The following is a 22,582-nucleotide window of genomic DNA, read 5'->3' on the forward strand; positions in this document are numbered from 1 at the left end:
AGGCAGCTTTTTTTTACTAACTCAATTTCTTTATTGGTTACAGGACAATTTATAACATATTTTATGAGTTGCCTATTTTGGTAAATTGTGCTTTTTAGCATTTACTAAATTTTCAGATTTATTAACATAAAGTTCATGAAATAATCTTGTCTTTCTAATGTCCTCAGGATCTATGGTGATATTTTCTTTTTTATTTTTAACATAGTTTATTTATGCCTTCTCTTATAAAATGTTTTTGATCATTCTTGCCAGTTGTTTATCCTTTTTTTTTTTTTTTTTTTTGGTCTTCAAAGAATCAGTTTTTGGCTTTGATTTTCACAGTGGCAGCATTTCTAGAACTTTTTGTTCTCAGAACCCCATTATACTTAAAAATTATTGAGGACTCTGAAGAACTTTAAATGGGTTATATATATTGATATATTTGTAAGTATTCCTCAGTTTTAAGATTAAGACTGAGAAAATTTTTGAAGTATTTATCAGCTCATTTAGAATGAACAATAATAAACCCATTGCATGTTAAAGTAAATAACGTTCTTTAAAGGAAAAAGAACTGTATCTTTTAGAACAGATTTAGTGAGAAAGGAATAGCATTGTTTAGTAATTTTGCAAATTTCTTTCACATGTCTGAGTTAATAGAAAACAGCTGTATTCTCATATCTACTTCTGAATTCTAAATTTAGTGTAATATGTTTTAGTTGAAGTAGAACAAAATCCAGTTTCGCTCAGATATGGAGTTGGAAAAGGGAGGACTGTTTTAATAGCCTTTTCAGATTGTTGTACAATAATCTTCTTTGATAGTACAGAGGATCTCAACAAGTGTTTTTTTTAAAGGTTATTTGCAGTATGGAATCTGAAGCAATATCAATAGATTTTTCTTATTCTGGTACATTGGAGTTCATTGGTCTGTCCTGCATTTTGGATGGATCTTCTAATCATGGATAATTTTGTAACATGTTTGGTCATTTGGGAAATAGAAGTGCATTGAGTCATGTACATCCCTAAATACTGACATATTTCACTAGATATACGAAAAACCACATTTGTTGAAATCACCACCAGTCTCATGAGAAGTTAAGTATTAGGATGCTGTCCAACTCAAGATGGTAGATATTCCCATTTTCTTCCCGATTTTTCCTTGAAAGGTCAAGTTTAATCATTGGCAGCAAATGCTGTCGGTTGTTTTCCAGGCTTACTGTGTTCATTTTTGAGCAAATGTCTGCCAGATACCCAAGCCTGGTTTGTCTAGCAGTTGTTCTTTCAATTAAAAATGGTGTTCCATGAAAACTGCATAGATCAGCAAGCAACTCAATCAGAGTGCTTTCATCTTACTTTGATTTGCAACAGATATATTTATTATTTTCTCATTTTGTCCCAGAATATTTAAGTAATTTTTACTGTTTCATCAAGGACATTCTTAAGTGAAGTGACTTTTTTTTTAACTGCCAGTCTGGCAATCAGTAATACAGTGATTTACTGTAGAGTTTGGTGCCTTGATTCATGCCAAGGCTCTAGCAGTTACACCCACTCTCTTACTTTTGCACCATTGCTTTAAATATCAACATGGCATAAAAGTCTTGTTACGGAAATATTTTGACCTTTTGGACTCTTAAAAGAGTCTTGAGGACCACATTTTGTGAACTATTGCTCTTTTGTTTGAGTGTGATTAATTTCTGATCTTGTCTTTATTATTTCCTTTTACCTTCTTTTGCTGTATTTTGCTGTTCTGAATTTTGAGATGAATGCCTACTTCATCAGTTTTCATTTTTTAATACGCATATATGCACTTAAGGGCATAAATTTCCCCCTAGTCATAGTTCTAATATGTAGTATATTCATATTGATTCAGTTCCAAATATTTTCTAATTTCCAGTATTATTTCTTCTTTACACATGGGTTGACAAACACACTTTTTAGTTTCCAAACTTACGGAAATTTTATCATTTTTTTATTAATGATTTCTGGCTTTATTGCATGTAGTTACATAACATTTTATATGATTTAGTTCTCTGGAATTCTTTGAGATTTGTTTTCTGTTGCAGCATATGGTCAGTTTTTACAGATGTTCTATGTATACTTAAAAAGAAGGTGTATTCTTTAGCCCCTCAATGCCTGTATGTATTTATTGGATCAAGTGGGGTGATCTAGTTTGAATCTTCTATAGCTTTACTTTTTTTTTTTTTTAACCTTTCTGATGCTTTGTTCTAGCAGTTACTGAGAGATGTATGTTTAAAATGTATAGTTGTGGATTGTCTCTTTTTCCTTACAACTCTTCAGAGTTTTAGCTTAATATGACATTTTGAGGCATTGTTAGTAAGTGCACATATATTTTAGAATATTACAGGTCTGGTTCTTTGTAACGTTGTCATTATGAAGTATTCCCCTCTTTCTGTCTAATAATGCATTTTGTCTTAATGTCTATTATCCAATATTAGAATAGCTCAGTTGGTTTCCTTTAGTGTTTGCATGGTATATTCACCTTCCATTCCCTTGTGTTAGAGATATGAACGGCATGTAGATTTTTTAAAAAATCCAGTGTAGCAGTCTTTTAATTGGAACATTAAATCTATCCATTTATATTGAATGTAATCATTCATGTATCTGAGTTTAAAGTTACCATCATACAATGTAATTTCTCTTTGTCTCATCTGTTGTATATTCCTTTTTTCTGTTCTTTTTTGCCTTCTTTTAATTATTTTTTTATTTCTCTTTTCTAGTTTGGAAATTATGTACTTATAAAATTAATATTTTCTTTCAGTGGTTATTATACTGTTTGTAATGTGCATCTCAGACAATTCATGGACACTTGGATACTTTATTTCTATTCATTCCTCAGTGACTCATTTATTGTAAGGCATTTTAAATCTTTACATGTTTACTCACAAATGATTTTTTAAGTTAGTGTTCATTAGAGTTATCATCATTGTTACCATTTGTGATGCTTTTAATTTCTCCCTTCATTTACAACCTTTTTTCTCAGATCATTTTCTTTTTCCTCCCTGTAGAACATATTTTAGTATTTTCTTTAGGACTGGTTTGCTTATGACAAATGCCTTCAGGTTTGTTTGTTGTTTGGTGATCTGAAAATGCCTTAATTTTACCATTGTTCTTACAGAATATTTTTGCCAGGACAGATTATTGTTTTCCAGCTTGTATCTATTGGAAATATAGTTGTTGGTGTTACTATTTTTTGCTTTCTGAAGTTTTTTTCTGAAGTCTTGCTGTACTGTCTGTAGGTGTGGAGTTCTTTGATGTATCCCACTTGGTGTGTGTTGAGATTGCTGAAATCTGGGAATTGATGTCTTTTATCAATTTTGGGAAATTATCAGCTGGCTTTATAGATTGGCTAATATGTCCATAGCAAATGTTACCTGCCCCCCCCCCCCAAGTTTGGGCCCACCTCTCTGGATTTTCTTTCTTCTTCTGAACTTGGCCTGATCATTTTTTACCTTTTTGTCTGCTCTTCCATATCTTTAAACATATTTTTAAAATATTTGTGAGCTTTTTTTGTTGTCTTCAGTGGAGAGTTGTTTGAATCCTAGTTTGCCATTACCTTAGATGATTCTTTTAAATATTAGAATTGTATTCTGTTTTGCTGTCCATGGAATAGCTAAGAGAATATTAGTTACTTTTATGGATTCTCAAATATAACTGTTTCTTTGGAGAGGGAACAGACACTTGCAGAATGACTGCTATGCATTGACTCCCTTCAGTATTTCATCCTCAGAAGCCTTTAGGATATTAGTCCCATTCTATAGTTGAGGAAATAGAGTCTCAGATAGGTTAATTAACATGCCTAGGGACTCATAGTTGGTAAATGGCAGCATGGGATTTGAACCCTGGCCTTACTGAAAGCAGTTTGTGCATTATGCTACCGTGTCTTGTTGCTACTAGGATGGAAAGGAAATAAAATCCTGACCAATTTGCTCTTAAGGTGGTGTATCAGGGTAGAACTTGGCTAGGTCTTCATAGAGTTTGAATCTGAATTTTACAACCTGCAGTGTCTTTATTGTTCTGTTATGTTGTTATGGAAATGAGTGCCTTTATCATTATCGGAGTTTTTTTGGTCTAGCATTATTCTTGTACTTAGGTGTTAATTTTTTTTCTTTTTTTTTTTTTTTTAAGATTTTATTTATTTGCGAGAGAGACAATGAGAGACAGAGAGCATGAGAGGGAGGAGGGTCAGAGGGAGAAGCAGACTCCCTGCTGAGCAGGGAGCCCGATGTGGGACTCGATCCCGGGACTCCAGGATCATGACCTGAGCCGAAGGCAGTCGCTTAACCAACTGAGCCACCCAGGCGCCCTTTAGGTGTTAATTTTTAAAAAATGTTACGTGACTGGGTTCGCTTTTAGTTTGGGGACTAAATTATAGGTTAAAGTGGCAGGTTAAGAATTTAGCTTATCATCACCATGGTGACCTGTAATTAAGTGAGTCTTAACTTAGTTCCCCTGTTCTAGCACATCTGAAGATATGATAGATTCTCAACATGTTCTCATAACAACTAATTATGGCAGGGATTCAAGTCTCAGGGCATTGAGGGTGGAAAGGGGGACATTTCTCTTTAGGTAGTCTTATTTAGAATCTTGTGGGTAGTTGGGAACTGGTACTTTGCAAAATGTCCTTTGCTGATTCTGTATCCCTTCTACCTAGCCAATTGAAATTCTTTGTGTAACTTATGATACTGTGCAAACTGTGGATTTTTTCAGTTTGTCTTAATTTGAAATATTGTTTCCATAAAACGTAGAAATGTCTTAAAGCCTTAAACATTACAGCCTCTCAGATATGTCTCATGTTCTCTCTAGCTTTTATGTGGAGTACAGAAATGTTTGGTCAGATCATGTATCTTGAGATTTAGTTACTCATTTCTCTTGCCTTTTTTTAGGAAGGTAGTAATTCTTGAGATGCCAATGTGATAAAAATGAGCTTATCATAGAAATTCAATTTGGTACAACAAAATCTCTTAGAATTTGCTATTCTGTTTTCACCTGTTGTGTTATAAATTCTGAGTTTTTTGTATTTGTTTTTTTAGAATTTACATTTTTCCCTGTAGATTAAATAGGACAGTAAAAATTATTACCACTTATATTCAGGGAAAGTATTATATTATTTTGATCACCACCTGATTAAGAACCATCACAAAGGAAAGAGACACATTTCATTACTAACCATCTACCATTATTTCACTGTTTTAATATGGGGTCACCATTTTACATCATATTTTCCTAACGAATATAAAAACTGCCATTTGTATATTTTGGAATAAAATTTTTGCCTCCTAATGTTGATCAAGGTTTAATTTAAAATACATGGCCAAATTTTCATAAAAAAATATGAGCATTTTGGAGATCACATTGCTTGAGAAGTTAACGAAGGAGGAGGATATTTTGAAAAAAATAGAAATAAATATATCCTCATAGTAGAAGGAATAAGAGAGAATTGATCGAGTAAAGTAAAGTGGGGCTTGAGAGAGGGAAGAAATCATTTAGAAGGAAAGCAGTTGGGATTGGAGGTGAAAGAGGAAGTAATGTCAATTTGGGAAAACTAGAGTAACAATACAAAATGGATACAGTCAGTCTGCCAAAAGGGAGAATATACTAGTTCATAAGTATAGTTTGAGAAATTTTGATCCTGAAAAAGAACTGTATGTTTTGGGGTAAAAAGTTTTCCAGAATGGAGTTTTTCACTTCATTAAACTAGTTGTGAGAATTGGAAATATGCTGATAATTATATATAGGTTTAACTTTCAGTTTTTTTCATGTCCCCCCAAAAGAGGAATTATGTATTTATAGTACTATTTCATATATCTGGAACTAGGCTACATCTAGCAAGCTTCTCCTGTTTGAAACAAAGTCAAGAATTAAAAAACCAGGAATAAATGGAAAAAGATCTATAAGGAAAAAAGTAACTTACAAAGTCAGTGCACTTCACTTTTTTGTTTGGGCCCTATGTATTCTTACTACAGAAGCATTATAAGTTCAAAGCAAAGCTGTTCATTCTTAACCTTATACATATTTTAGCAAGTTTGTTTCTTTAATTTTAAACCTGTAGCTTGGAAGCAACAAATCAGAAATGGGGAGGTACGGTCTCTAGGCAGGCATACATACACGCAGTGTAACCAGCAAAGGTGGTGTGGAAAGAGACCAGATGGTTATAAAAAGCTGACGTAATTGAAAACGTACGCTGGTCTGGCTCCTATAGTATATGCACTTGGGGCCCTGTTTATCTTAGTAAACCTTGGAGGCGTCATTTGAATAGTGGTTCTCAGGGTTGGTATTTACTTTCTGAAATAGCATAACCCATTGACGTAATTATTTTCATATATAAACTAGGGAAAATAAACTAGGAACATTTTACCATTAGAAAATATGACTGTGTTATGTGTAAGTCTTTCCTTCTCCTTGAAAAAATTGCATTTTTTAAAGTTTTAGCCTAATATTAGTTATTGTTCACTTATTTTTGTCATCTGGTGGTATTAATGTATACAAACTGGTAGGCCCCATTGGTTTAGGAAATAATTATTAGAGAACAGTTTAAATAAAACAAAGTTTATTTATTTATTTATTTTAGAGAGAGAGAATGTGAGCACCTATGTGCATGAGTGGGAGGGGCAGAAGGAGAGGGAGAGAATCTCAAGCAGATTCCATGCTGAATGCAGGACCCGATCTCACGACCTTGAGATCATGACCTGAGCCAAAACCAAGAGTCAGACACTCAACCAACTGCACCAACCAGGCACCCCAAGAAAAGTTTTTTTTTTTAAGATTATTTATTTATTTGAGAGAGAGCGTGCACTAGCGGGGGGGAAGGGCGGAGGGAGAAGCAGACTCCCCACTGAGCAGGGAGCCAGATTAGGGGCTTGATATCATGATACCAAGATCATGACGCTTAACCGACTTGAGCCACCCAGGTGCCCTCCAAGAAAAGTTTTTATTAATTTAATTTTTATTTGGGAAAAAGTGGGGAGTAAAGAGTCTTTCTATTGTAGTTCATTTTAAGACATACAATCTGGAAATATTTCTACAGAATTAAAAATTTTAGAGCTAGGAAGAACCTGGATGATCACAGTCTAGTGATTCTCTACATTGGCTGCATATATTAATAGCTTCTCAGGTGATTCTAATGTGCATCTAGGATTTGAAGACCTTATATTTCCAGGCTTTTTAAATGAAGTATCCAGTGACATTCTGAGGATATGCATATTAAGGAAAATATTCCTATTCTGGTACTAGCAACTTCATTTGATGTTGTGTACCATGAATCATTTTTACAACATGAGAAAGATAATACTTATTCTATAATGTTATGAGGATTAAATAAAATAATTCACGATGTAATATGGAGGAGGTACCTAGGAAACATTGATGATAATGAAGATGAAGGCAGTACATAATTGGAAAGTATAAACCGAAAGAGAAGTCCTATTAAGGAGTATTTGAAGTAAGACTAGCAGGACTCAAATTACTGAATACATATGAAAGGTAAGGGAGAGAGTTTGGAGACTTGACTGACTGACATTTCCTGAGATTGAGTATATGAACATGTCTCTTAATTTTAAAAGAAGGTCGAAGGCTAATAGGAATTGCTTATCCTGCTTTTCACTTAATTCATTATTAAGTTTTTATTTTTTATTTTATTTTTTTTAAAGATTTTATTTATTTATTTGACACAGAGAGAGAGAGCGCGCACAAGCAGGGGGTGTGGCAGGCAGAGGCAGAGGGAGATGCAGACTCCTGGCAGAGTGGGGGGAGCCTGATGTGGGACTGGATCCCAGGACCCCAGGATCACAACCTGAGCCGAAGGCAGTCGCTCAACCAACTGAACCACCCAGGCGCCCCTCATTATTAAGTTTTTAGAAAATTCCTAAAAAAAAAGTTAAAAAAATTCTCCAATTTAACCAGATACACTTCTTGAATTTTAAGCTTATTAAAGATAGTTTTTGTTTATTAGGTGTTTTGTACAAAGAATAGATGTTAATAATTTATTACTAAATTATTAAATTAAACTATTAATAAAAATTGATTTAGAGTAAGTACAGTAGTCTTATGTTTTATATTTCCTAAGTTGCATTTTTTTTTTGGTGATGCACACTCGATGTTCTCAGCAACCCTTGGGCAGCACTTGATTAGCCTTTCATTACCCAAGCTTCAGTAAAAGTGATAATATGTAGTCTTTAGATACAGTGCTGATAAAGCATCTATTAAGGTAATTCATTGATTAAAATTTGGTATTACAGAATTCACCGTTTGCAGATTTGATCCACCCGAAGTGAAAGAAAACATGCTTAGAGCTCTGGAACATCTTACGTATTAGCAGAGTATATTTCATTTATAAATTTTACCTTTACATTCAGCGTAGGTAGTACTGTGATATGGTTAGAACATCAAAAACTACAAAAGATCATACAGAAGCCCACTTCCATATCTGTCTTAGATTGTTTAAATAAAAGCCAGTATAAATACATACTTTCCCCTTTTCTGTGCACGTAGAACCTTGCCATATACTGTTGTGTTTTTTAAATTACAGTTTTTTAAAAATGAAAATGTTTACATTCTTTTTGGAAAGAACTTTGCTAAATATTGGCATCATTTTAAGAATTTTTAAGAGTTGAGTGTTTGATAAACATGATAATGTGTATTTAGTCAATATGATGTTGACTTTTTTCCTTCTTTGAAACATTTGTTTGATTTCTGTGGTAGTTTTCTTTTTACCTTTCTAGCTATTCAGCTTCTTATCTTTAACATGCCCATTAATTGTTGATGTTCTCTTCTTGAACATTCTTTTACCATATACACTCTTTCTGGAAGATTTTATCCATATTCCTGGTTTCTTATATTCCTGACTTCAGGTTCCACCTATACTCAATGGCTCCCAAATATGTATCTTCTTGCCTGAGTGTGAAACATGAATCCAGCTTCCAATAGACATATCCATTTGGATATTCTACAGGTCTCTCAGCACGATGTGGACAAGACATCATTTCCCTCAGCTCCCCCTCTGTTCTTTCTTTGCTGTTAAAAGAAAAAAAGCCCACAAGCTTGAATTTTATATTTCCTATCTCCAGTGAGTAGTATAAACACTGAGTTCTTTTAGTCAGAAATATAGTGGTCGTCTGTGATTTATTCACAGCTACTTTCCAGGTCTTCCTCTTGTACATAGTATGGTGCTGCACAATAAGAGGTGTCTAATTAAAACATTTTGGAATTAAAAACAGAAGCAAGACCACGAGTGAAATGTCTTAAAGTCTGTATTTGTATGAGATTTAGGATAAATTAAGGCATCAGTTATTTATCTGATTTTGAGGTAAGGAAGACTTCCTTGAGAATGAAAGCAGAGGAGAAAACTATAAAGAAGATACTGATTTTATTCTTTTAAAAATATAAAATAAAACTTTTTATATGCCAAAAAGTTCTATAAATGAAATTGAAGACAACAGATGGTAATAGTACAGTGTAATACATGTTATTTTAGAAGTACTGGACATTTAAAGTACATTTTACATAGTAGAAGTGATTAGTTCTGCTGTTTAGTATTAGGAAAAGTTTCACAAAGGAGGTAACCTTGTATTTTGTAGAGAATTGATTTATGGGGGCCCATTTCCCTGGATTAGTATATTATAGGGAGCATTTTGCAGTATCATTGCCTATCATGTCTTTTCAGAATTCTAGAAAAAATCATGTTAATTCTTTGCTGGACAGTATATATGAAATTCAAGCACTGTCTAATTCAGTCCAGATATGGAAAGAGATTGGTTATATCTTACTGCGAGGAATATAAATATTTGTGTGTATGTATGTTTATATGTGTGTGTATATACATTTTTTGGGCAGAACTGTATTATTAAATCAGTGAAAGTAGCTTCTACATTTACTAAGTAAGGAACCTAAAGATTGTGTCTTTGTCATAATTGAAAATAATGTATCTACTTCACTTCTCTAAGAAGAAGCATTTCTTTGACTTAAGAAAAAAAAAGAACCTAAATGTTGGAAATTAAGTAATTCACTCTTAATTTGCACAGAATAAGTACAGAAAAGTATTTGTATGGGACTGTTTATTTATTTTGGGGGGACTGTTCATTTAAACATTGTTTATATTAGCAAAACAAAAACAAACTAGGGAACTAGTCTCAGTATTGAGGGTGGGTTAAAAATTTTTATAGCTTATATAGCTGAGTTCTACACTCTTAAATGGGATTGAATTATATGTCAATAAAGAATAATACCTAGAGTAGAATGAAAGAAATCAAACAATAGTGTGACCCTACTTTTAAAAACTATACTTGTGTGTGTGTGTGTGTGTGTGTGTGTGTGAATAAATTTTTAAAAAGTTTCTGGAAGTATATACATCGAGTTTTTAGCAATGATTCCTATTTGCATTATTTCTGTTTTTGTAATAATTACACATTACTTTGTAATTTAGCCAGATTGGTATAGATGTAAAAATAATAAATTCAAGATTAAACAAATACATACATTCCTGTTTCTTAACTGATGGTATTATTACAAACTTAAGAAAGGCTTAGAGTCCTATCTCCCCATGTTTTAGGAGTGGATTAGTTGTTTTTTTGGAAGTATATTCCAGAGAATTCTGGTCTGGGAAGAGGACAATTATTTAATTCTCTAAGATTATATGGATCTGGAGTGACTATTTAGTAATTAACATATTAGGGTTAGGTAGACTTAGTTTTTCATAGTGGAGATAGTTTCATGTTGGATTTGTTATGGTGGGAGTGTTTGCTATTTCAAAAATAAAGGTTGAAGTTCTGGGGAACCTATTACTAGCTGGGGGGAGTATTGTTGGTAAGTGAATCATTTGGGAGCCTAACTCCTTAGGAAGTTGGGAGAATCATCATGCTCTGAAAATAGGTGGAAAATGTTATTAGTTATGAAAGTTCAACTGGTCAGGTTTTATAGTAGGACTAAATTCTGTATTAGCTTGGGGACCAGATGACACAACAACTGATGAGATTATTATTTTTTAAGATGATTTAATTGAGGAAATCATTTGGTAAGATAAAAAACCTGCATCAGTTCAGGCTACCCATGATGGCATCCTGACTTTTTTTGTGGAATTAGTGAGGAATCAATGAGATCTTTCTGAACTGTTTCAGAGATGTGTAGAACTCATTTTTGGTGAGACTGACATAGGTCTAGGAAGCAAGGCAAATGTAATGATGCAGCTTTTGGATCCATTCTTGGTTGACCAGTCAGACTCTTTCATTTGTGTATGTATTGTCATCTATCAGCTTTTGGCAGTATTTTATATATGTATGTATCCCTCCTGTTTTACATAACACTAATTTTTAAATCTCCTATTTCTATGTGTCATTTTAGTGCCTCCTTGTGGGGAACTATATTAATGACAGTTATATGAAAGTTACACAGAGGAAGGATTATTAAGCTAAAAATTATATTTTACAGTGATATTTTTATATTTTAAAGAAACAAAGATAATTTTATAGTCAGAATTATTTTTAATTTTATACTAAATCATTTAAGTTTGAGAGTTCATTTGTTTACTAAATATTAAGTGCCTACTGTGTGTCAGGCAATAGGTACTTTTTGGAACATGAGTTAACAAAGCAAATGAATATTCCTCCTGTCTTGGGTTTTACATTCTAGCAAGCAAGGCAGGTATAATAAATGATTAAATCATATAGTTTATTAGAATATGTTAAGAGCTATGGAAAAGGAAAACAGCAGGGAGAGATGTATTAGGAGTGCTGCAGGTGGGGGGTGGAATTTGCAGAATGTAGAGTGGTCTGGAGAACTTCATGGAGAAGGTGACAGTTGAGCAAAGACTTGAGGAAGAATGTTTTAGGCAGAGGAAACAAGCAGTGGAAAGGTCCTGAAGTGAAACTATGCCTAACTCTTTCAAGGAACAACATTAAGTTTGTGGCTGGAACAGAATAAGGTAAGGAAGTTGTGTGGACAAATCCTATCTTGTAAGCTATTGTAGGGACTTTAATTTTTACCTTGAAATTGGAAGCTCTTGGAGGATTTTGAGCAGAAGAGTGAATTGACATATTTTAATAAACTCATTCTGATCACCATGTAGAAAATTTATGATAGAGGAGCATGAATAGAAGCAGGGAATCCAGATAGGAGGCTATTGCAGTAATCGGCATGAGAGATGTGATGGTGGCTTGTTACCAGCATGGTAGCAGAGGAGGAGGTGGAAGAAATGGTCAAATTGTAGGTATATTTTAAGGGTAGAGTCCCAAGGAGATGCTGAAAATTGAATATGGGAGTCAGAGGGTGAGAATAAGAGACGTGTAAGGAATGACTCCATGGTTTTCAGAGAGCAACTGGAATGATGGAATTACCATCAACTGAGATTGTTGGGTAAAGGGATTTGGGTGGGGGTGGAGATGTCGGGGATTCATTGTTGCAGATTTCAAGTTCGAGATGTTGCTTCCAAATGGTGATGTGGAGTATAGAGAATAAGCAGTTTTAAAATCAAGAACATGAAAGTTATCACAAAAATATTGGTCCCTAATTGAATTTGATATGCTGCTTATATTTCAAAATAATTTTTTTCATTTAGTGAATATTTGTTGAGTACCTCTTTTTTTTCTTTAAGATTTTTATTTATTTGAGAGAGAGAGAGAGAGATTGAGAGAACTAGTGGGGGGAGGGGCAGAGGGAGAAGCAGACTCCTTGCTGAGCAGGGAGCCCGATGTGGGGCTGGATCCCAGAACCTTGGGATCATGACCTGAGCCGAAGGCAGACACTTAACAGACTGAAACACCCTGGCGCCCCCTTTACACAAACATTTTAAATGACAATTGTAGCAGATGCTATGAAGGAAGGGCACTTAGGACTATAGGAGTTAATGGGGCCTGATTATTCTGATAGGGAAGGCTTTCTTGAAGAAGTGTCCTTTGAGGTATAATTCACATAAAATAAGATTCACTCGTTTTAACTGTATAGACAGATGAGTTTTTTAAAAAAGATGTTATTTATTTATTTGACAGATAGCGAGAGCAGGAACACAAGCAGGGGGAGGGGGAGCGGGAGAGGGAGAAGCAGGCTTCCCACCCAGGAGTGAGCTTGATACAAGGGCTGGATCCCAGGACCTTGATACCATGACCTAAGCTGAAGGCAGTTGCTTAACGACTGAGCCACCCAGATGCCCCACCCCACATCTTTATCCATTCATCAATGGACATTTGGGCTGCTTCCGTATCTTGGCTATTGTAAATAATGCTGCTATAAACATCAGGGTGTATGTTTATAGCAGCATTTGAATTGGTGTTTTTGTATTCTTTGGGTAAATACCCAGTAGTGTGATTACTGGATTGTAAAGGTAGTTGTATTTTTAACTTTCTGAGCAATTTCCATGCTGTTTTCCACAATGGCTGCATTAGTTTGCATTCCCACCAATAGTACAAGAGGGTTTCTTTTTCTCCATATCCTTGCCAACACCTATTATTTCTTGTGTTGTTGATTTTAGCCATTCTGACAGGTGTGAGATTATAGTTTTGATTTGCATTTCCCTGATGATGAGTGATGTTGAGCATCTTCTCATGTGTCTGTTGGCCATCTGTATATTGGAGAAATGTCTGTTCATGTCTTCTGCCCATTTTGTAATTGGATTATTTGTTTTTGGGTGTTGAGTTTTATAAGTTCTTTATGTATTTTGAACACTAACTTTTTATTGGATATGTCATTTGCAAGTATCTTCTCCCATTCCATAGGGTTGCCTTTTAGTTTTGTTAATTGTTTCCTCCTCTGTGCTGTCTTCTCTCATTTTGAAAATTCTGTTTTTATTCTGTTTATGGTATTTTTATTTGAACAGTTTCTAATTGAAATGAAATCAGTTTATTGATCTTGTTTTTCTTTCTGTATCTTGTTTGAAAAATAGTTTGTTATATCAGGGTCATGAAAATACGCTTATGTTTTCTTGTAAAAGTTTTTATCCATGATCCATTGCAAATTAAATTTGTGAATGATCTGAGTCTAGCAGTCAGGGTTCATTTTTGTTCATATAATATTCAATTAATATAGTACCATTTATTGGAAATATCATTTTTACCCACTGAATATAAGTTGTTTTGTTGTAAGGTGACTGTATGTGTGGATCTGTTTCTCACTTCTATTCTGTTGTCTCTTTATCTATCTTTGCACCAACCACGTATCTCAATTATTGTAGCAGTTAGCAGTGTGTTCTTTTTCAAGACTGTCCTGGCTATTCTAATTCCTTTGCATTTCCATAAAAATTTTAGAATCACCTTGTGAATTTTCTTCAAAAAGCCTGCTGGGATTTTGACTAAGATTGTATGGAATTTCTAGGTCAGCGTTAGGGAAACTGCTATCTTCACTATATTGAGTCTTCTAGTCAATAAAAATGGTATATCCCTCCATTTAGTAAATTCGTTGAAATTTCTTTCAGTGGCGTTGCAATGTAGAGGTATTACATGTTTTGTTAGATTCATTTCTAATTATTCATTTTTTTGATGCTATTATATATGCTATTATTTTTAAAATTGCATTTTTTAGTTATTTTTTTGAAATATATACAAATACAGTTGATTTTTATATATTGATCTTCTATCCAGTTATCTTTTTTTTTTTTAAGATTTTATTTATTTATTTGAGAGAGAGAATGGGATAGAGCATGAGAGGGGGGAGGGTCAGAGGGAGAAGCAGACGCCCTGCTGAGCAGGGACCCTGATGCGGGACTCGATCCCGGATCTCCAGGGTCATGACCTGAGCTGAAGGCAGTCGCTTAACCAACTGAGCCACCCAGGCGCCCTCTATCCAGTTATCTTTTTTTATTTTTAATTTTTTTATTCTTATGTTAATCCCCATACATTACATCATTAGTTTTAGATGAAGTGTTCCATGATTCATTGTTTATGCATAACACCCAGTGCTCCATGCAGAATGTGCCCTCCTCAATACCCACCACCAGGCTAACCCATCCTCCCACCCCCCTCCCCTCTAGAACCCTCAGTTTGTTTTTCAGAGTCCATCGTCTCTCATGGTTCGTCTACCCCTCCAATTTCCCCCGCTTCATTCTTCCCCTCCCGCTACCTTCTTCTTTTTTTTTTTCTTAACATATATTGCATTATTTGTTTCGGAGGTACAGATCTGTGATTCAACAGTCTCACACAATTCACAGCGCTCACCATAGCACATACCCTCCCCAGTGTCTATCACCCAGTCACCCCATCCCTCCCACCCCACCCCCCACTCCAGCAACCCTCAGTTTGTTTCCTGCGATTAAGAATTCCTCATATCAGTGAGATCATATTCTATCCAGTTATCTTACTCAAATTTTTTTATAGATTCTCTTGGTTTTCTGTGTACTAAATCATGTCATATGTGAATAATGACAATTATATGTCTTCTTTTCCGATCTTTATTATTTTTTTTTACTTTTTTTGTACTTTATTTCTTTTCTTAATACTACTGATTTGTTTCTGGGTTTAATTTTTATGTTGAATAGATACCGTGTTAATGGATATTCTTGTCTTATTCCTGAATTCAAGGAGAAAGTCTAATATTTTATCCGTAAGATGGTATTATCGTAAATTTTTTTTTTTAAGATTTTATTTATTTATTTGAGAGAGAGAGAATGAGAGACAGAGAGCATGAGAGGGAGGAGGGTCAGAGGGAGAAGCAGACTCCCTGCTGAGCAGGGAGCCCGATGTGGGACTCGATCCCTGGACTCCAGGATCATGACCTGAGCCGAAGGCAGTCGCTTAACCAACTGAGCCACCCAGGGGCCCGGTATTATCGTAAATTTTTTGTAAATTAGATTTATTATATTAAGGACTTATCTCTAAATTTTTAGAAGTTTGTATTATGGGTAGGTGTTGAATTTTATCAAATAATTTTCTTTATATATTGAGGTATTATATGGATTTTATTTCAGTAATTTGGTGAATTATACTGATTGCTTTCCAAAAGTTAAACCAGCTCGCATTCTTGCAATTAACACCTTTGGTTGTATAACGCATCATCTTTTTTTTTTTTTTTTTAACAGTCTTTTTTTTTTTTTTAAGATTTTATTTATTTATTCATGAGAGACAGAGAGAGAGAGAGAAGCAGGCTCCCAAGGAGCAGGGAGCCCGATGCGGTACTCGATCCCAGGACCCTGGGATCATGACCTGAGCCAAAGGCAGACGCTTAACCATCTGAGCCACCCAGGCACCCACGCATCATCTTTTTAATACAGTCTGGATTTGTTTGCTAAAATTTGGTTTAGCATTTTTGTGTCTATGTTCATGAGAAAGTTGGGCTTGTAGATTTCTTTCTAATAATGTCCTTGTTAGGTTTTGGTATCAGAGTTTTGTGACCTCATAATAGAATTGGGAACTATTGGGGCACCTGGGTGGCTCAGTTGGTTAAGTGTCTGCTTTTGGCTTGGGTCATGATCTCAGGGTCCTGGAATTGAGCCCCCCACATTGGGCTCCCTGCTCAGTGGGGAGTCCACTTCTCCTGCTCCCTCTGCACCTCCCCACCCCCATGCTCTTTCTTTCTCTCAAATAAATAAAACCTTAAAAAAAAAAAGGATTGGGAATTGTTCTCCTTTTTTTGTGTTCTCTGGAAGGTTGCCTACAATTTGTTGAGTTTTGTATTCATCTATGTTATTTCCTTCATTGTACTACTTTGGGTTTGACTTGCTGTCTTTTCTAGCTGCTTGTAGTGGAAGCTTTTATTATGAGTTTTTCCCCTCCCCACTGTGTGGGAGTGTGTGCTGTCTCTCAAATAAATAAATAAATCTTCCCCTCCAAAATCCAACCATTATTGTGGATTGTTCTGTTTTTCTTTTTGGTTCTGTCAACTTTTTTTTTAAGATTTTATTTATTTATTTGACAGAGACAGAGATAGCGAGAGCAGGAACACAAGCAGGGTGAGTGGGAGAGGGAGAAACAGGCTTCCTGCCAGGCAGGGAGCCTGATGTGGGACTTGATCCCAGGACCCTGGGATCATGACCTGAGCCGAAGGCAGACGCTTAACGACTGAGCCACCCAGGCGGCCATCTGTCAACTTTTTTTTTAAAGACTTTGAAGTTGTGTTATGAGATGTCTAAAAATTTATGATTGTTACATATTCCTGTTGGACTGATCTTATCATACTAAAGTATTCCTCTAGTATTTCTTGTAGTGCTTTTTCATTTAAGTCAACTGTCTGATATAAATATAGTGATATCACCATACTTTTATTAGTGATTAGTGTATATTATCTTTTTCTCTTAACATGTATGTGTCCTTAAAGTGGATTTTTTGTAAACAAAATATAGTTGGGTGTTTTAAAAATCCATTCTAATAATATTTGTTATCTAATTGAAATGTTGGGTCCAGATACATTTAATACAGACCTTGCATGGTACAGTAGAATTTGAGAATATCAACCTGGTATTAGTTTTCTATTTGTCTCTTTCTTCACTTTTTTTGAACTAATCAAGCATTATTTTTTCCTCTCCACTTGTTTTTTTAGCTGTACGTTTTTATATGTGTATGCATTTTTAAGTAGTTGCCTGTGAGGTTACAGTGTGCATCCTTGGTTTATTGGGTTTCAGTGTAAATTTGTAGATTCAGCACTTGATGAAAAATGCAAGAGACTTATAACAGTGTAACTTCATTTATCCTTTTTGTATTTGTCTTTTGTGTTAGTGCTGTCATAAATTTTATACTTTTATGTCTGTTTCAACCATACAAGTCACTGTTACGGTTTTTTGTTGTTGTTGTTGTTATGGTTATTTTAAATATCAATTTATATTTGTCTAAATATTCATCTTTCCATTTCTTTCTATTAAATCCTCTAGTTCTGTGCTTTCATCTGGAGTTGTCCTTTAGCTTGATAAATTCCCTTCACTTGTAACAAGTTCTCTCAGTTTTTGTTTATCTGAAACATACTAACTTATTTTCTTGTTGGAAGATATGTTCTCTTATAGAAATCTAGATTGGTTGGTTTATTTTTTTGTTTTGTCTTAGCATTTTATTTTATTTTTTAAAAGATTTTATTTATTTATTTGACAGAGAGAGACACAGTGAGAGAGGGAACACAAGCAGGGGGAGTGGGAGAGGGAGAGGCAGGCTTCCCACCAAGCAGGGAGCCTGATGCGGGGCTGTATCCCAGAACCTTGGGATCATGACCTGAGCCAAAGGCAGACACTTAACGACTGACTGAGCCACCCAGGTGCCCCTTTCTTAGCATTTTAAAAAGTCATTTTATTGTCTTCTATTTCTATTGTTTCTGATTAAAAAAAAAAAAGTTTGTTAATCTTATTGTCCTTCCCTTCAATGTCTTATTTTTTCTGGCTACCTTTTTTTTTTATGATTTTTAAAAGAAGATTTTATTTGTTTATTTATGGAGAGAGACCTATTAAGGGTAGAGGGAGAAGTAGGCTCTCCGCTGAGCAGGGAGCTTAGTGTGGGGCTCGATCCAGGGACTCCGGGATCATGACCTTGAACCGAGGGCAGAGGCTTAACCAGCTGAGCCACCCAGGTGCCCCTTTCTGGCTACTTTTAAGATTTTCTGACTTTGGTTTTTAAGACTTTGACTCAGGTATGGTTTTCTTCATATTCTGCTGAGGTTTATAGAACTTTATATGTTTGCTTAGAGCTCATATCTTGTGTTAGCTTTGGACAATTTTTGACTAGTATTTTTCAAATACTGCCTGTTTCATTTTCTTTACTTTTTTAACTCTAGCTAGTTGTGTGTTAGATCTTTGTAGCATGTTGTATATGTCTTTTTGCTTTTTTGGGGGTATAGTCTCTCCTTTATATCTCTTGGTGTGTCATATTTTGTGTACATTTCTTCCAGTTTACCAAGTCATCTTTTTTACTGTTTCTAAATTAGTGAGTTCTTAATTTCATTGACTATACATTCCAGTTCTGGAATTTCCATTTGACTCTTTTAAGAATTCTAGGACTTTGCTGAAATTCTCCATTGATCGTACTTTTTTTTTTTTGCCCTGAACATACCAGTTATTTTAAGTTCTCTCAGATAGCTCCAAACTGAATGACCTGTGTGTCTTTTTCTGTGTTCTGTTTCTTCTATTTCTCTTAGTTGTTCATCTGTTTTTTTTTTATTTAGATAAAATTCACAAAAGTCACCATTTTAACCCTTTAAAGTATATAATTCAGTGGTTTTTAGTGTATTCACAGTGCTATGCAACCATCACCAGTATCTAATTCCAAAACATTTCCATCAGCTCAAAAAGAGACCTCATAATTGTTGACATTCAATCCCAGTTCTTCCTCTGCCTACCCCTTGGCAACATCTAATTAATCTATGTTCTTTCTGGATTTACCTCTTCTGGATATTTCATATGAATGGAATTATATGATGTGTGGCCTTTTGAGTTTGACTTCTTTCACTTAGCATAGTGTTTTCAAGATGCATCTGTGTTGGATGCCTGGGTGGCTCAGTCGGTTAAGCATCTGCCTTCTACTCAGGTCATGATTCTAGGGTCCTGGGATTGAGTCCTCCATTGGGCTCTCTGCTCAGAGGGGAGTCTGCTTCTCCCTCTCCCCCTCTGCCCCATCTCCCTGCTTCACTCTCTCTCACAAATAAATAAAATCTTAAAAAAAACCCCTCATCTGTGTTGTAATATGTATCAGTACTTCATTTCATCTTATGACTGAAGAATATTCTGTTGTATGGATATTTTTGTTTATTCATCAGTTGATGGACATTTGAATTTTTTCCATTTTTTGGCTATGATGGATAATGCTACTCTGAACATTTGTGTGCAAGTTTTGTGTGAATGCATGTCTTCAGTTCTCTTGGGTCTATACCAGAAGTGGAATGGCTCTGTCATATGGTAATTCTATGTTTAACTTTTTGAGGAACTGCCAAATTGTTTTCCACAGTGGCTACACCTCTTACAATCCTGCCAGCATGTATGAGAGTTCCATTTTCTCCACATTCTTGCCAACCCTTGTTACTTTCTGTAGTTTTTTTTTCTTAAATTATAGCCATCTTAATGAGTGTTGGCTGTTCATTCTTATTTTTTAGAATGCTTTGTAATTTTTCACTGAATGCCAGGCTACAAATGAACAATTGCAGAGGCTCTACTTGATGTTACGTTTCCCTTTGGAAGTGAAGTACTAGATTACCTTGAGCACTGAACGTTGACTATAAGATTTGTTAGGGCTGATATATTTCCATCTTGACCTTAATCTAAGGAGAGCCTTTTTGAAGTCTCAACAGAGAGCTTGAGTTGTTTTTGAAGGCCTTTCCAACTTGGTAGAGACTACACTCCAGTCTTTGTTTCTCTAGCACTGGGCAGAAGCTGAAATATTCCACTCAGCTCTTCAGCTTCTGGACTGCTGTGTTATGCTAGTTTTCTTGAGTTTTTGTCCTTTTTGTGGTTCTTCCACTCTGGGACTTTGTTTTTTGGTTTCTAGCTTTCTGATAGCCCAAAACTCTATCTTCTTCTCAGTCCAGTAGGGCTGCCACTTCTGCTTGGGCTCTATTTTCTGTTATATAGCAAATTCAAGGACAAAGCAAAGGTGCTTGTGGAGCTGATCTTCGGTGCTTCCCTTCTCTTAAGAGTTGTAGCCCCTCCTGCTTCTCTCTGCGTATATTGCTCTTCAGTGTCTTCAAACAGTTTTTACATTTGTCCAGATTTTATAACTTTTATTAGCAGGAGGGTTAGTTTGATACAAGCTACTCAATTAAGATGGGTATCTTGAATACTGATGTTTCATTAAGTGCATCACAAGAAAATGAAGAAACTGGTATCTTTTGAGAGTGAGAACGTAAGTTTTCAGCAGAAAATTTGGACAAGAATATAGAAGGAAGGATTTTTATTTTCAAATGAGAGGGTCACGGTCAGCCGTGTTTGAAGGATAATAAAGTATCATTGCAAATTGCAGTAAGATGTGTGGCACTGAGTTGATGTTTGGTAATTTAAAAAAAAAACTGAGCAGAGTCGTTAAGTGTTTAAAGAATCCAAAGTGGATAAAAAATTTAAAATGACAATTGAAGAGGAACTATTTAATAAAGAGCAATTATTTTCTGGATATAGTAGTGAAGAAACCAAGACTGTGAATTTATTTATTTATTTATTTATTTATTTATAAGATTTTATTATTTATTTATTAGAGAGAGAGCATGAGTGGTGGGGAAAGGGAGAAGCAGACTCCCCACTGAGCAGGGAACCTGACTTGGGGCTCAATCCCAGGACCCTGGGTTCATGACCTGAGCCGAAGGCAGACACTTAACCAACTGAGCCACTCAGGTGCGCTAAGACTATGAATTTTAAGTGGTTGCTATTAGAATAGTACTTGGTTATTTGCGTAAATGTTAGTGATTATTAAATGGTTGGCGATTTGAATATTTACATGTGATGGCTAAAAGACAGTGTTTATCTGTTAAGGGTACCAGAGAGGATTGTGTTCACAAAATCTGGATGGTACAGAAATGCTAGCCATGTAAAAATGTGGGAGGAAGAGGGGCGCCTGGGTGGCTCAGTTGTTAAGCGTCTGCCTTCGGCTCGGGTCACGATCCCGGGGTCCTGGGATCAAGCCCCGCATCTGGCTCCCTGCTCCGCGGGAAGCCTATTTCTCCCTCTCCCACTCCCCCTGCTTGTGTTCCCTCTCTTGCTTTGTCTCTCTCTATCAAATAAATAAATAAATAAAATCTTTTAAAAAAGGGTGCCTGGATGGCTTAGTCCCTTCAGCGTCTGCCTTCGGCTCAGGTCACGGTCCCAGGGTCCTGGGATCGAGCCCCACATCGGGCTCCCTGCTCCGCGGGGAGCCTGCTTCTCCCTCTCCCACTCCCCCTGCTTGCGTTCCCTCTCTCGCTGTGTCTCTCTCTGTCAAATAAATAAATAAATAAATAAAATCTTAAAAAAAAAATGTGGGAGGAAGAGAATGACTAAAGTTATAGGAGTAGACGTTATGTTTTTTTTTTTTTTAAGATTTTATTTATTTGACAGAGAGACACAGCGAGAGAGGGAACATAAGCAGGGAGAGTGTGATAGGGAGAGCAGGGAGCCCGATGCAGAGCTCGATCCCAGGACCCTGGGATTGTGACCCGAGCCGAAGGCAGACGCTTAACTACTGAGCCACCCAGGTGCCCCTAGACATTATGTTTTTAGAACATGGAGAAATAGAGAGAGAAGGCAGAAATAGATGTGTAAAGAATATAGCTCCTTCTCCTGTAGGCTTAAAAATGGGGGTTTAGAGAGCAGCTAACCATTTGCTTTCTTCACCAAAATAGCCCTAAGAAGGGAGCCAGGTGTTGCAGACGGCCTTGTATCTGTGTTTTTCCTTTCGCCCTTTTGTGAACTCTCAAGGTTAGTCAGTGATTTTCTTCACACTTTCATTAGGAAATTTGCCAAAGGCATCCTTTTGAGGCAGCTGTCTCTGTACCCTTGGAGGCCATCAGTAATGTTTCCGATCTATAGGAGTTGTCGGCACAGAAATGTTGGACTGCACTGAGTCTTCGTGGTTTAAAACATTCTTGCCAAAATTACTTTATTTCCCCCTCGAATCGTAGTACAAAGTATATCACATTCTGGGACTTCTGGTCCTTTTATAGTTTTTTGTTATTGTATCTTTTCAGGTAAAATCCATCATTAATAGTAAATATATCTAAATATATTAATAATGAAAGGAGA

At 35.6% G+C, this 22,582-nt stretch overlaps 1 protein-coding gene across 4 annotated transcripts in view; it reads left to right on the forward strand.

The window, feature by feature from the left end:
* Positions 1 to 22,582, forward strand: part of SS18 (SS18 subunit of BAF chromatin remodeling complex) — a 93,741-nt gene that overhangs the window by 16,367 nt on the left and 54,792 nt on the right. The window lies entirely within an intron of this gene.

The sequence above is a fragment of the Mirounga angustirostris genome, unplaced genomic scaffold (genome assembly GCF_029215605.1).
Source record: "Mirounga angustirostris isolate CCGP_5_RB_7025 unplaced genomic scaffold, mMirAng1.0.hap1 SCAF_14, whole genome shotgun sequence".
In the NCBI taxonomy this organism is placed as follows: domain Eukaryota; kingdom Metazoa; phylum Chordata; class Mammalia; order Carnivora; family Phocidae; genus Mirounga; species Mirounga angustirostris.